Source organism: Nelumbo lutea, chromosome 1 (assembly GCF_056320005.1).
Source record: "Nelumbo lutea isolate HS-2025 chromosome 1, American lotus-T2T, whole genome shotgun sequence".
NCBI lineage: Eukaryota > Viridiplantae > Streptophyta > Magnoliopsida > Proteales > Nelumbonaceae > Nelumbo > Nelumbo lutea.
This window is the reverse complement of record NC_142684.1, coordinates 15,542,746-15,549,068: the sequence shown is the minus strand read 5'-3', so window position 1 is coordinate 15,549,068 and position 6,323 is coordinate 15,542,746. Positions and strand designations below refer to the sequence as shown.

Here is a 6,323-nt window from a genome sequence, read left to right as displayed (position 1 = left end):
GAAGTTTTGATTAAAAAATATAAGAAGTATTTAAATATTCTAACAAAATTATATAATAAATTTAAAATATTTATTAAAAACACAAAAAATAATTGTATATTTTTTACAAAATATATCACGAAATTATGTACTCACAATTTAAATTATGTTTTTTTGGATTATCAATTTAAATGTTTTTCAAATATTTAATAGTATATAATATCTTTAAATAAATAAAATTAAAATAAAAAAATATAAATATTTTATATATTATTTAAATATTTATCATAACTTGGTTTTAAATAGTTAAAATAACGGAATTATGTAATAAATTAAAAAAAACTCTAAAGAGTAGAAATATAATTATAACATAATATTGAAATTAGTAATAATTTAATATTATTACATAATATTGTAAATGAATATTTTCACTTATATCAAGTAATAATTTGAGAAAATAATTTTAAAAAATTAATATTTATAAATTATGATTTTAAACTCCTAATCTGTATTTATTATATAATTATATTTACTAAAATTAATATTTATTGTATTCTAGTAATTATGTATTGTATTTTGTGATAAATGTATTTTCAATGATTATGTATAAATTTATTTTGTTTTGTTATTTAACAGAAAAATTTAAGTAATTATTGGAGATTAAACTACTATTATTGAATTTTTTAAATTTAATTTATTGTACTTATTGTATTTTTGTTATAACATATTGATTAATTAATATTTATTAGAGATTAAACTATTATTTGATATTATATTATTTATTGACTAAGTTAATATATTTTAGTACTTATTGTATTTTTGTAATTGCTCTAATTATTATATTTTTTCATTATCAATATATTTTCAATAGTTGTGTATTTTCGCTATAAATTTTCAATAATTATTGGAGATTAAACTATTTTTATTTATAGGAGATGAGACTATTAATTTAGCTAAAATTATGAGCGTTTGTGAGTTGGTTTGGTCTGGCTTGGTCAGGTTATGGAGTTGGTGAGCTGAAATCGATTGACTTTTTGTGAAAATCGACCCACTCAAGTTGTATCGGTTTTCACAAAAGGTTAGTCAATTCGAAAGATTTAAACTTAAAAATTAAATTTAATTTAAAACATTATAGTGCAATTATTAAAAAATAAAATTTAAAATTAGATTTATAAAATAAAACATTTTAGACTACAAAATATTGGAAATTTCTCATTTTTTCAAATTAAAAAATATATTTAAAATATAAAATATTAATATATATCCATGGTTTGGTCATTTGATTTTGGTCGATTTGCAAATGGACAAAGTGAAACTGATCCAACATGGTTGAATTGGGAATTTTTTTAAACCAAAGCCAACATAAAATACTAGAAAACCGACCAACTTGGGTCGAGTCGATCAGGTTGATCAGTTTCATAAGTTTGATGAATAAACATAACTGAAATTAATTATTGTTATTTTTGTATTATAAAAAAAATTATTAAAAGTAGTATATAAAATATGAATAATTATTTAAAAAGTTGAAAATATAAAACAATTGTATACTCTTATGCGTTTCTATTAGGGTCATTTAGTAGAACACACCTTAAAGTTTTACATATTTACTTAAACCTACCTTATAGTTTTCATTTTAATAAAATATCTCATATATTTTACAACCTATTTACTTAATCAACCTTTCATTAAGGAGTTTTTGTTTTGTCATTCGAGCCATGATTTTTTATTCAAAAAATACTCTTATCACTTTTTTGTACAGAAAACAAAATTGACCAAATATAGCCAATAAAATGGTTGCCCGTGTCTTATTAAGGGCAAAATTGATATTTTATTTTTATTTTCTTTTGATAAAAATGATTTAAATGAACATTAGGGTCGACATTATCATTTTCCACTATCATCTAATAGAAGATTGATTAAATCAATAGTAAATTATAAGTGGTGTGTTAGTAAAATACAAAGTATAGGGTAAATTTTAGTAAATCCATGAAACTATAAGGGCTGTTTTAGTAAATGACACATTCTATTATTTAGTTTTCACTTAACAAATCCCGTACATCGCACTGGTCCCCGCTAATATATAAATATATAAATAATATATATGGGCCATGCCAGGCCGGACTGACACACAGGCCACGGGCGACATGACCCACTTAATCGTGCTGTGTCGATCCAGCCTGTGTACTATCATGTCAGGCCTAGGCTAGTCCAAATTTGTGCCAAGCCGCAAGTGGCACGGCCTGATTTACACCTAAAATACGAGAAATAGAAGATAACTATTAATTTGAGATTTCAACATCCTTGGGAAATTGTTAAAAAGTGAATTGGGTTTCCTCAAATGGTTATGTAGATGGTTTGGTGGGAGCTTTTATTTTATAATATTTTTACTTCAATGAGCCTTTGGCTTCATAGGTGCAGATTAAACTGTTACAATATAACAATGTAACTTTTATTTATGGCTAAAGCAAAATTCTTATGCTCCTTTTAAACTACACAAATGTAAGCCCAAAACAACCCAAACACAGATGAGAAAGGACCCAAATCTTTATTATCATAATGGGGAAAAACACCCAAAAGCACGCAAAGCCCTATTCGCAAAAGGTAAAGCACCCAAAGACACGCGAATCCCTATTGACGGTATTGGTTCTTTGTACAATCTGTTGGCTTGAAAGATACCTTATGGTTTTTAATGTCATAGCCAACCAAGAAGTTCATCTGAGACAAGAAGCCAAAGATGGCAGGACCGACATAGGGAAGCATGGCGAAGCAGACGAGATCATCTCCCCACCCAATAAAAGTATTCAATGGAGTCAGCTTCACGTCGGCGCCGGTAAAATGAACGGCGATGGTTGGTAAAACAATATCAGCTGTATTCTCATAGCACAAAAGGAGGATCCCATGAGGGTGAGGAACTGGTTCGCCATCAATTGCATCCTTCAATGCCGATAACACCTGTTGATAGAACTCAGGTGGGAGAAAGGTTAGGGTTGTGCCTGAGTCGATGATAATGTTTCCTTCATTCTTCTTGCTTGCATTTGACGATGAATGCTTGTATTCCAACTTCTTGTCTCCAACACTAATGCCTTTGAGTGTAAGATAGTAGAATGTTGCAGGGTTTTTCGAAAGCATAGGAGTTGAAACTACCCCTTCACCTGAAACTGTGGCTTCACTACCGAAACTCATCTTGCTCGTCTGGTTCTCTGCAGATATTGGCACCAAGCAGTAGGAGAATTTTCCATCAATCGATGAACCCAATTGGGTAATTAGCGATAGGGAGCCTTTGCCAAGGCCAATGATACCAGAGCCGCCTTCTTTAAACGTGCCATTGTTGCGGTATCCACACCCAAACACCATCTTAGGGAGAGCAACAGGCTGACTGGTAGTGGTCTCCATGGTGAATGTTTCAGTAGCAAGATTTCCATTAGTATAAGATTGGTCTCCATATTGATACGCGTAAACGCAGAGGCTTGAGTTGCAGGCCCTAACAGGTAGCTCTTCACAGGGTTTTGATGAACATGGCAAGTTCCTGTACGTTGAAGACCTTTTAGGGTCAAAGAGTGGAGTTCTTTGTTTGTAGCAACCTGAACAAGGTTTGCACTGTGTCCATATGAGGTCGCTACCGGTGTCAGCAATGGCGAGGATTTGTACAGGTGGTGTACCAATTGCGAGTTTCATTAGATACTCACCATTGTTAAGTGTAATGGATGATTGAATGGAATTGTTCTGAGAAAGCGCAGATGACTTGAACCGACTGATATGGGTTATCGACCGACGAACAGCATTCTGCAATCGCTCTGAAGGAGAACGGGAAGGATTGTAAAATGGAGACAGTGGCGAGTCACGGTGGATCAGATCAATGGTAAAACCACCATGGTCGGCTTGTGCTAGAGAGAAGCTAGTGTGCTGGTAAATGCAAATGACAACAATTACAATACACAAAGGTGTAAACATGGTACTTTCAGAGAGAAGGGGGGAGTGGGTTTTCATAACTTATAGAAGCAGAGTGATGGATGAGGATACAGAGGATACAGAGTTATACCTGGGTAGTTTTGTTTTGATATTAATTGAGTGTAGCTTTCATTTACTGTATCGGTTGTCTTGTCAGGCATATTTGCAAAGTTCTGGTTGGCTTCTTTTTCGTTGTTGAAGCCTCTGCAAGCTTACGGGAGTGGTTTCATTATGGCTGAAACGGCTGAACTGAATGATTTATTGCTTCCCTTTAGTGAATTAAGTTAAACATTCTATAGACCCAACTTCAGTTTCAATCAGTAAAGAGATGACAACCTCTTCTATAAGTAATTCACTGCTAAGGTAGCGTTTGGAAACAGTGCAAATAAGTGTGAATATAAATATGTAGAGTGTAAATCGGTTCACATAAATTGGAAAATTGAGTTAATTTTGCATTGACAAATTTAACTTCTTACCAAACAAACTTTTAGCTGTAATGGATAGAAACATGAATTCCAATAAAGCATATGCTTTTTTTTAATCAAAAGCCCACTTGAATGTAATTTTACTTCTTTTTTATTGATATAATTTTACATCTTATTATCAATGTAAATATGCATTGGTCTGTCATTTATCGATGATATAATTTTACATCTTATTATCAATGTAAATATGCATTGGTCTGTCATTTATCGATGCATAAATATAATGTTGTCAGACAAAAGTGAAACAGAATACAAATTTACTCTGAACTGAGATTTACACCATTTGCATTCTTTACAAACGCAGCATAAAGGATCGAAGCAACATGCGTTTCCAAACGCATCCATTAATTGTGAGAAATGTCTTGTACAATCAGATCATGAATAAAATGTGATTCTAATGGCCACGTACAGATGCTAAGCTCTTGCAGTCAGCGATTATATTAGCTATTCGCCAAGGGGGTGGGGTCTCCATCAACAGGAGCTTATTTAAGGACTGACAGTGACAGTCACTCTCTATGGTGATATTTTGGAGGCCTAAATCCACTGCAAATTGTAATGCATGAAGGCAAGCAAAGGCTTCAGATTCTTCAGCTGAACATATGGGTAAACGGATATGGCCCTTCCAACAACGAACTGTCTTCTGCTATTTCTGATAATAATGCCAGCACCTGTTGCATTATGAGTAGAGGCTCCATCAATATTTATCTTAAGAGTAGGTTCAGCAGGAGGATTCCAGAACGAGTTGTTACTTTGTTGTACCTGAACTCACTGGGGAGTTGTGGGCGCTTCTTGTTCAGAGATTTGAGAGTTGGCAGTGATAATCACATTCCTAGGTGAGAACTCTTTTCCTTCATGGATTTTTTGCAACACGCTTTCCAGATATGCCACATAAAAATTGCACACCTAGCAAATAAGTTAACGTTCTGGGAACTCCAGTTTTTTCTAGGCCATTAAATGGTCTATCAAAGATAAATGGGAATATAAATGTTCCCATGTATAGGTATCACAGCATGGCAATATAAAAATAAATGTTCAGCAGTCTCCGAATGATTGTTACAGAGAGGACAAAGATCTTCAACCTTTGTAGAGAATCTTGCCAGTTTTGAGAATAAAGGGAGAGTAGCTTGGATGCATCTCCATAAGAAGTGGTGAACTCTAGGTGGAATGTGAGGGAGGTGCCAAAAGTCCTTCCTAGAGAAGCCAGGAGCAACAAAGAAGGGCTGTTCTGAACTAGGAGCTAGCTTATAAGCTGAAGAAATAGAGAACTTCCCCGTTTTTGATTTTGTCCAAACGACATTATCTTCTGCATCATGGTGCAAGGGGAGACGAATGGATTTAATCAAGTTGGCTTCAGCAGGATGGAAAAGCTGTTGAACTAGGCTGTGATTCCAAGTTTTCTCAAACTGTAAGTGATGCAGCACAATCCGGGCACTCCTAGTTGGCAGTTGACTGGCTCCTACTTGGTGATGGACGGTACCTGAGAAGAAGACGGTGAAGGATTCCCTGGGGACTTTCCCGGTGGGAATACTTCGATGCTTAAGCTGGAACACCTGAGAGAGCAGTAAGGCATGCAAAGAGAGCTAAGAGTGCAGGTAGCATTAGATCAATGAAAGTTCAAGATTAACTCAAGATATGAGATGCAACATACCTTTTCCCCTTCGATCATGGGGCTTTTAAATATGGGCGTTCTTGTCAAATCGGGTGTAACCGCCACTGGACATCTATCGCAGCCGTTATTTTCTAGGGCTGCGCAGGTATCCGTTGCAGAGTATTACCCAATCGGATGAGTGACACGTCCCGGAAAAGACAGACACGCCACTACCTGTCGAGAGATGTGGGTGCAGTCTGCCGGGCTGGCAGGGACTGCGCCGTCAGTCAGGAGAAGTGATGTGGTCTGACGGGTACGGTCTT

General features: G+C 34.6%; 1 pseudogene across 1 annotated transcript; it reads right to left on the bottom strand.

Annotated features, from left to right (window-relative positions):
* Positions 1–2,526: 2,526 nt before the first annotated feature.
* Positions 2,527–4,146, bottom strand: LOC148873668 (aspartic proteinase CDR1 pseudogene; annotated as a pseudogene). The gene has a single exon (XR_016105257.1). The product of XR_016105257.1 is annotated as an aspartic proteinase CDR1 pseudogene (transcript).
* Between the last annotated feature and the right edge of the window lie 2,177 nt (positions 4,147–6,323).